Source organism: Salvelinus fontinalis, chromosome 29 (assembly GCF_029448725.1).
Source record: "Salvelinus fontinalis isolate EN_2023a chromosome 29, ASM2944872v1, whole genome shotgun sequence".
NCBI classification, from domain to species: domain Eukaryota; kingdom Metazoa; phylum Chordata; class Actinopteri; order Salmoniformes; family Salmonidae; genus Salvelinus; species Salvelinus fontinalis.
The window spans coordinates 9,107,342-9,117,341 of NC_074693.1; the positions used below are offsets into that span (position 1 = coordinate 9,107,342).

General features: G+C 41.0%; 1 protein-coding gene across 7 annotated transcripts in view; it reads left to right on the forward strand.

Moving 5' to 3' along the window:
* LOC129827392 (actin-binding LIM protein 3-like) overlaps positions 1-10,000 on the forward strand; it is a 102,021-nt gene that overhangs the window by 23,125 nt on the left and 68,896 nt on the right. The gene's annotated exons all lie outside the window — the stretch shown is intronic.

Genomic DNA, 10,000 nt, shown 5'->3' on the forward strand with positions numbered 1-10,000 from the left:
GCGTGGGCTCCTGCTAAGGGGTGTGTAGGAGGGCGTGGGCGCCTGCTAAGGGGTGTGTAGGAGGGCGTGGGCTCCTGCTAAGGGGTGTGTAGGATGTATTTGGTCTACACACTAATGAGATCTAAAGCGTTTCTCTGTAGAATCTCTACCTACAGTGTGATGCATTGTGTCCTGGCTATGTTCAAATGCTGTAGATAGGTTCCATACACTTGTGACTGCGTAGTCATCTTCTTACACCCTCTACCAGATAGAAGTTGAAATGCCTGCTCCTGTACCACACATAGTTCACTGCCACCATAGAAAGCTTTTGTATAAGTAACTTAGTCAAGGATTGATTCATGTTTTATGATATCCCCCTCTACTTTCACTTGTGTGTTTTCAGTTGAGGGGTTGCTGTGGTAACCATGTGAAGGGGCTCCCTCCGTCTGATTCGTGGTTATTCTCAGCATCACTAGGGAGCCTCAACCAATGGGAAACCCCCATTACAGACCCCAGAGACCAGACAGAGGGTTCAGACAGAGAAAGATAGTGAGAGAAGGAGAGAGAGAGAGGGAGGGATGGAGACAAAGATATATATAAATAGAGAGAGAGAGACCCTTTGGGTGGCAGGTAGCTTAGTGGTTAGAGCATTGGGCCAGTAACCGAAAGGTTGCTAGATCGAATCCCGACCTGACAAGGTAAACATGTGTCATTCTGCCCCTGAACAAGGTAGTTAACCCATTGTTCCTAGGCTGTCATTGAAAATAAGAATTGGTTCTTAACTGACTTGCCTAGTTAAATAGTTTTTTTTAAATGATGTCATCATACTTTTCTCTCTCCATCTCTCTGCCCGTCCCCTCTCAGACTAGCCCTAACCTGAACTCTCCTCTCTACTCCTTTCATCTCAAAATGGAACACATGGGATACAGTGGGGCAAGAAAGTATTTAGTCAGCCTCCAATTGTGCAAGTTCTCCCACTTAAAAAGATGAGAGAGGCCTGTAATTTTCATCATAGGTACACTTCAACTATGACAGACAAAATGAGAAAAAAAATCCAGAAAATCACATTGTAGGATTTTTTATGAATTTATTTGCAAATTATGGTGGAAAATAAGTATTTGGTCAATAACAAAAGTTTATCTCAATACTTTGTTATATACCCTTTGTTGGCAATGACAGAGGTCAAACGTTTTCTGTAAGTCTCCACAAGGTTTTCACACACTGTTGCTGGTATTTTGGCCCATTCCTCCATGCAGATCTCCTCTAGAGCAGTGATGTTTTGGGGCTGTTGCTGGGCAACACGGACTTTCAACTCCCTCCAAAGATTTTCTATGGGTTGCGATCTGGAGACTGGCTAGGCCACTCCAGGACCTTGAAATGCTTCTTATGAAGCCACTCCTTCGTTGCCCGGGCGGTGTGTTTGGGATCATTGTCATGCTGAAAGACCCAGCCACGTTTCATCTTCAATGCCCTTGCTGATGGAAGGAGGTTTTCACTCAAAATCTCACGATACATGGCCCCATTCATTCTTTCCTTTACACGGATCAGTCGTCCTGGTCCCTTTGCAGAAAAACAGCCCCAAAACATGATGTTTCCACCCCCATGCTTCACAGTAGGTATGGTGTTCTTTGGATGCAACTCAGCATTCTTTGTCCTCCAAACACGACGAGTTGAGTTTTTACCAAAAAGTTCTATTTTGGTTTCATCTGACCATATGACATTCTCCCAATCTTCTTCTGGATCATCCAAATGCTCTCTAGCAAACTTCAAACGGGCCTGGACATGTATTGGCTTAAGCAGGGGGACACATCTGGCACTGCAGGATTTGAGTCCCTGGCGGCGTAGTGTGTTACTGATGGTAGGCTTTGTTACTTTGGTCCCAGCTCTCTGCAGGTCATTCACTAGGTCCCCCCGTGTGGTTCTGGGATTTTTGCTCACCGTTCTTGTGATCATTTTGACCCCACGGGGTGAGATCTTGCGTGGAGCCCCAGATCGAGGGAGATTATCAGTGGTCTTGTATGTCTTCCATTTCCTAATAATTGCTCCCACAGTTGATTTCTTCAAACCAAGCTGCTTACCTATTGCTGATTCAGTCTTCCCAGCCTGGTGCAGGTCTACAATTTTGTTTCTGGTGTCCTTTGACAGATCTTTGGTCTTGGCCATAGTGGAGTTTGGAGTGTGACTGTTTGAGGTTGTGGACATGTGTCTTTTATACTGATAACAAGTTCAAACAGGTGCCATTAATACATGTAACGAGTGGAGGACAGAGGAGCCTCGTAAAGAAGAAGTTACAGGTCTGTGAGAACCAGAAATCATGCTTGTTTGTAGGTGACCAAATACTTTTTTTCCACCATAATTTGCAAATAAATAAATAAAAAATCCTACAATGTGATTTTCTGGATTTTTTTTTCTCATTTTGTCTGTCATAGTTGAAGTGTACCTATGATGAAAATTACAGGCCTCTCTCATCTTTTTAAGTGGGAGAACTTGCACAATTGGTGGCTGACTAAATACTTTTTTGCCCCACTGTAATCCCAAAAGTGCAAAATGCAAACTCAAGCACAACTCAAATAGTTTGACATTGATGTATTTGACCTCGGTTCTGACCTAGACCAAAGCAGAGGCGTGATGCCAGTACAGTAGAGCAGTATTGTGTGACCATGCCCCCCCTCTCTGTGGTTCCAGTAGCATCGATGGCCACAGCTTTCTAAAGACCTGCTATTGTTTCACTGTCACCCCTATCCTTCCCTCTCAACTACATGTTCTCTTCTCTATTCATCCCCCTCTTTTCTCTTCTGTTTGTTCTTCATTCCTGTTGTTTGTCTTTGACTAATGATGATATGGGTGTGTGATGGGGAATGAAACAGACACACGATGAAAGATAGAAAGATGGAGAGAAAGATGGAGGGAGAGAAAGAGAGACATGGAAAGAGGTTGGTGATGGCTCAGGCAACAGTTCAATCAAAACAAGCATTTATATATCTCTCTCGCTCCCTCTGTCTTTCTCTCTCTCTCTCTCTCTCGATCCCTCCCTCTCTCACTTTCTCTCACTCTCTCTCTCTGTCTGACTCTCTCTCTCTCTCTCTCTCTCTCTCTCTCTCTCTCTCTCTCTCTCTCTCTCTCTCTCTCTCTCTCTCTGATAGTTATCTAAGCATGAAATCAATTTAAGCATGAAATCAATTTCCCATCATGGGACAGTTTGACATTGACGTGTTTAGCATGTGATAGGGAGGCTGAACGAAGAAGTGTATGTGTGTGTGTGTCTGTGTGTGCACACGTGTGCATGCGCATATGTGTGCGTGCATAAGTGCATGTGTGTGTTTGTGATAGGGAGGATGAGAAGAATTTCAGGAATTGTAAAATGCCAAGGTGGACGATATGTGGTTATATTTGTCATAATATGATATTAGTTTGTCTTGATCTTCTAACTTTGTCTGTTTGTGTTGTCTCTGTCTGGCTGTAAGGAAACATATAGGTAAAATGGAGGAAACATATAGAAAACATGTAGGAAACATATAGGAAAGATACAGGAAACATGTAGGAAACATGTAGGAAACTTGTAGGAAACATGTACGAAACATGTAGGTAAAATGGAGGAAACATGTAGGAAACATGTAGGAAACATTTAGGTAAAATGGAGGAAACATGTAGGAAACATGTAGGAAACATATAGGAAACATACAGGAAACATGTAGGAAACATATAGGAAAGATAAAGGAAACATTTAGGAAACATGGAGGAAACATGTAGGAAACATATAGGAAACATGTAGGTAAAATGGAGGAAACATGTAGGAAACGTGTAGGAAACATGTAGGAAAGATGCAGGAAACATATAGGAAACATGTAGGAACAATGTAGGTAAAATGGAGGAAACATGTAGGAAAGATGCAGGAAACATATAGGAAACATGTAGGAAACATATAGGTAAAATGGAGGAAAAATATAGGAAACATATAGGTAAAATGGAGGAAACATATAGGAAATATATAGGAAATATACAGTGTAGGAAACATATAGGTAAAATGGAGGAAACATGGAGGAAACATGTAGGAAACATGTAGGAAACATATAGGAAACATGTAGGAAACATATAGGAAAGATAAAGGAAACATTTAGGAAACATGTAGGAAACATGTAGGAAATATGTAGGAAACATTTAGGAAACATGTAGGAAACATATAGGAAACATGTAGGTAAAATGGAGGAAACATGTAGGAAACGTGTAGGAAACATGTAGGAAAGATGCAGGAAACATATAGGAAACATGTAGGTAAAATGGAGGAAACATGTAGGAAAGATGCAGGAAACATATAGGAAACATGTAAGAAACATATAGGTAAAATGGAGGAAAAATATAGGAAACATATAGGTAAAATGGAGGAAACATATAGGAAATATATAGGAAATATACAGTGTAGGAAACATGTAGGAAACATGTAGGCAGAACTCTTTATATTCAACTCATTTCACCTTGGGAAACAGAAAGTGCCATTCCCTTAGGAGCTCTCCCTTTATTTCCTTCCTTCTATCACTGTCTGTTAATATCACAATGTGCTTCTCTTTCTTTAGCTGTGTTCGAATACCCATACTAACATACTGTATAATACATGCTTAATGAGTATATACTACTTACTATATACTATTAGTTCATTTTAGTATACTGTAAACGGAACAGTATTCTTTCAGCTGAGTGTACTAGCTCTTCGCCGGTCTACCAGAAGTTGATGCTGTTGCTATGCAACCTCTTGCTAGCTAGTTATCATAACAAACTACTAGTTAGACATTTTACAACTTCGGGTGTGTTCTTAAATTCAATCTGGAGTGCCAGAGTGCGCTTGTAAATTCAGAGTGTTGTCAGATTGTCCATTTGTAAATTCAGAGTGTTGTCAGATTGTCCATTTGGAAATTCAGAGTGTTGTCAGATTGTCCATTTGGAAATTCAGAGTGTTTTCAGATTGTCCATTTGGAAATTCAGAGCGTTTCACTCTCGGGGGGCGCACACTGGATCGGACTCGGGTGGAGGAGTAGGGTTGATTTGAGCGTTCTGACCTTACAAAGGCAGTCAAGCACCCAAGCTAACGTTGGCTAGCTTGCTAGCTACTCCCAGACACAAATGAGAGTGGCCACTCTGACCATTTTACTCGCCCTAGCAGAGCTGGTTAGGCAGTTTTCAGTGTTATCCAGAGTGTTGGTGACTAACTGTGTTGCTGGCAACAATTTAATTACGCTTTTTTGCCATCATTAACTGACACCGGCCATTTTCAACCGGTGTTGAACGCTAGTCAATTCATTATTCTGCGCTCAGACTAGAGTGCTCTGAAATCGGAGTAGACAGCCAGAGCGAATTTACGAAAGCCCCCGAATGTCCATTGAAAACTCAGAACAACTATTCCATTTAGCTAAACTAAGAATGACGGGAATAATCAAGTCAACAAACGTTGGGTAGTTAGATAGCCTATAGTTAATATACTGGCAAGTTTGATGTATAACTACTAACGTTAGGTAGCTAGCTAACATAACGGTACATACTGCTTTATTGATATGCTATGTGGGACAGCGTAGCTAATAAATTGTCAGCCAACATAACGTGTAAGGTAACTTATTTGAAAGTAATTACTTTATTACATTGCTCAACATTTTGTTCACATTTGTCATAATTAGTTAAAGCAATGAATTTGTATCTGCTATTGTTGGACTTCGGCTGCATATTTCCCCCAATTTTCTTCAAATCTGAAAACGATATGAAGCCACGCCCATTTCCTGAATAATTGCATTATGGGACCTAAAGTAAGGAAATAGTGTCCTCTGCGTGTATGCTTCATATTTTGTTGAATTTAGTACGAAATCCGGAAACTTTTGGCATACTAACTATATCAATACTATGACCAATAGGCATACTATATACTCAATTCACGTCACAAATAGTACGATTAGTGTGGGTAGTATGAGTATTCGAACACAGCTTTTATCTGTCTGTCTGTCTGTCTGTCTGTCTGTCTGTCTGTCTGTCTGTCTGTCTGTCTCTTTCTCAGCAGTGAAATCAGTAGCATTGTGATGGATGGAGACAGCGAGAGAGAGGTTATTATAACGCCATTCTGTTGACTGTAGCAGCAGGCTCAGTTATATAGAACTCATTATAACGCCATTCTGTTGACTGAAGCAGCAGGCTCAGTTATATAGAACTCATTATAACGCCATTCTGTTGACTGTAGCAGCAGGCTCAGTTATATAGAACTCATTATAACGCCATTCTGTTGACTGTAGCAGCAGGCTCAGTTATATAGAACTCATTATAACGCCATTCTGTTGACTGAAGCAGCAGGCTCAGTTATATAGAACTCATTATAACGCCATTCTGTTGACTGTAGCAGCAGGCTCAGTTATATAGAACTCATTATAACGCCATTCTGTTGACTGTAGCAGCAGGCTCAGTTATATAGAACTCATTATAACGCCATTCTGTTGACTGTAGCAGCAGGCTCAGTTATATAGAACTCATTATTACACCATTCTGTTGACTGTAGCAGCAGGCTCAGTTATATAGAACTCATTATAACGCCATTCTGTTGACTGTAGCAGCAGGCTCAGTTATATAGAACTCATTATTACACCATTCTGTTGACTGTAGCAGCAGGCTCAGTTATATAGAACTCATTATAACGCCATTCTGTTGACCGTAGCAGCAGGCTCAGTTATATAGAACTCATTATAACGCCATTCTGTTGACTGAAGCAGCAGGCTCAGTTATATAGAACTCATTATAACGCCATTCTGTTGACTGTAGCAGCAGGCTCAGTTATATAGAACTCATTATAACGCCATTCTGTTGACTGAAGCAGCAGGCTCAGTTATATAGAACTCATTATAACGCCATTCTGTTGACTGTAGCAGCAGGCTCAGTTATATAGAACTCATTATAACGCCATTCTGTTGACTGTAGCAGCAGGCTCAGTTATATAGAGCTCATTATAACGCCATTCTGTTGACTGTAGCAGCAGGCTCAGTTATATAGAACTCATTATAACGCCATTCTGTTGACTGTAGCCGCAGGCTCAGTTATATAGAACTCATTATAATGCCATTCTGTTGACCGTAGCAGCAGGCTCAGTTATATAGAACTCATTATAACGCCATTCTGTTGACTGTAGCAGCAGGCTCAGTTATATAGAACTCATTATAACGCCATTCTGTTGACTGTAGCAGCAGGCTCAGTTATATAGAACTCATTATAACGCCATTCTGTTGACTAGCAGCAGGCTCAGTTATATAGAACTCATTATAACGCCATTCTGTTGACTGTAGCAGCAGGCTCAGTTATATAGAACTCATTATAACGCCATTCTGTTGACTGTAGCAGCAGGCTCAGTTATATAGAACTCATTATAACGCCATTCTGTTGACTGTAGCAGCAGGCTCAGTTATATAGAACTCATTATAACGCCATTCTGTTGACTGTAGCAGCAGGCTCAGTTATATAGAACTCATTATAACGCCATTCTGTTGACCGTAGCAGCAGGCTCAGTTATATAGAACTCATTATAATGCCATTCTGTTGACTGTAGCAGCAGGCTCAATTATAGAGAACACATCATTTATTTATTTATTTCACCTTTATTTAACCAGGTAGGCCAGTTGAGAACAAGTTCTCATTTACAAATGCGACCTGACCAAGATAAAGCAAAGCAGTGTGACAAAAACAACAACACAGAGTACAGTCAATAACACAAAAGACACAATAACACACAATAACACAAAAGAAAAATAGAAAAATCTATGTACAGTGTGTGCAAATGTAGAAGACTAGGGAGGTAGGCAATAAATAGGCCCTAGAGGCGAAAATATTTACAATGTAGCATTAATACTGGAGTGATATATGTGCAGATAATGACGTGCAAGTATAGATACTGGGGTGCAAAAGAGCAAGAGGGTAAGTAACAATATGGGGATGAGGTAGACGGGTGTGTTATTTACAAATTGGCTGTGTACAGGTACAGTGATCGGTAAGCTGCTCTGACAGCTGATGCTTAAAGTTAGTGAGGGAGATATAAGTCTCCAACTTCAGTGATTTTTGCAATTCGTTCCAGTCATTCACAGCAGAGAACTGGAAGGAAAGGCGGCCAAAGGGGGTGTTGGCTTTGGGGATGACCAGTGAAATATACCTGCTGGAGCGCGTGCTACGGGTGGGTGCTGCTATGGTGACCTGTGAGCTGAGATAAGGTGGGGTTTTAGCTAGCAAAGACTTATAGATGACCTGGAGCCAGTGGGTTTGGTGACGAATATGTAGCGAGGACCAGCCAACAAGAGCATACAGGTCACAGTGGTGGGTGGTATATGGGGCTTTGGTGACAAAACGGATTGCACTGTGATAGACTGCATCCAATTTGCTGAGTAGAGTGTTGGAGGCTATTTTATAAATAACATCGCCGAAGTCAAGGATCGGTAGGATGGTCAGTTTTACGAGGGTATGTTTGGCAGCATGAGTGAAGGAGGCTTTGTTGCGAAATAGGAAGCGAATTCTAGATTTAGATTTAATGTGAGTCTGGAAGGAGAGTTTACAGTCTAGCCAGACACCCAGGTATTTTTAGTTGTCCACATATTCTAAGTCAGAACCGTCCAGAGTAGTGATGCTAGTCGGGCGGACGGGTGTAGGCAGCGATCGGTTGAAGAGCATGCATTTCGTTTTACTAGCTTTTAAGAGCAGTTGGAGGCCACGGAAGGAGTGTTGTATGGCGTTGAAGCTCGTTTGGAGGTTTGTTAAAACACAGTGTCCAAAGAAGGACCAGATGTATACAGAATGGTGTCGTCTGCGTAGAGGTGGATCAGAGAATCACCCGCAGCAAGAGCGACATCATTGATATATACAGAGAAAATAGTCTGTTGAACCCTGTGGCACCCCTATAGAGACGGCCAGAGGTCCGGACAACAGGCCCTCCGATTTGACACCCTGAACTCTATCTGAGAAATATTACACTCTTTAATATTGCATCCAAACCATATTAAACCCTTGAATAATGCACTCATACCATATGACACTCTTTAATAATGCACCCAAACCATATTAAACCTTGAATAATGCACCCTAACCACATTACACTCTTGAATAAAGCAACAATACACAAGCATGTGCAGACAATTAAAGTGATTTTTTTCTTGTTTGTACATGCAACATTAGCTAAACATTAGGCTGTATCACAAGCGGTTGGGATTGGGAGTCCCACAGTGCTACCCGTCGTCCGGGTTTGGCCGGTGTAGGCCGTCACTGTAAATAAGAATTTGTTCTTAACTGACTTTCCTAGTTATGTCACGTTCCTGACCGGTTTTCTCTTGTTTTTGTATGTGTTTAGTTGGTCAGGGCGTGAGTTGGGGTGGGCATTCTATGTATTGTGTTTCTATGTTGGGTTTATTGTGTTGCCTGATATGGTTCTCAATTAGAGGCAGGTGTTTGACGTTTCCTCTGATTGAGAACCATATTAAGGTATGCTGTTCTCACTGTTTGTTTGTGGGTGATTGTCTTCCGTGTCTGAGTATGTGCACCACACGGGACTGTTTTGTTTGTTCGTTCGTTTGTGTAGTCTGTACCTGTTCGTGCGTTCTTCGTGTATATGTAAGTTCTCATGTTTTAGGTCAGTCTACGTCGTTTATTTGTTTTGTAGTTTATTCAAGTGTTCTTCGTGTTTCGTCTGTTTGTAAATAAATTCATCATGTATTCACAACCCGCTGCGCCTTGGTCCGCTCAATCACCACAAGACAACCGTTACAAGTTAAATAAAGGTTAAATAAAAAAATAGCAACGTAGCATATCAAACATGAATGTTTACCCCTGTCATATGAATATAATAGTACATTTTCAGCATATTAAAGTTACCTTAGAACAAACCAGGCTTTATTTTATCAGTATTGTGAAAGTCATTATATCAGTCGCAAAATTGTGAATTAAGTTGAGAATTTTGATAACTAAAATACAGAATAGAGTATTTTCATTGTCTTCTTTTTACAGCAATAGCCATCTACTTTTCACT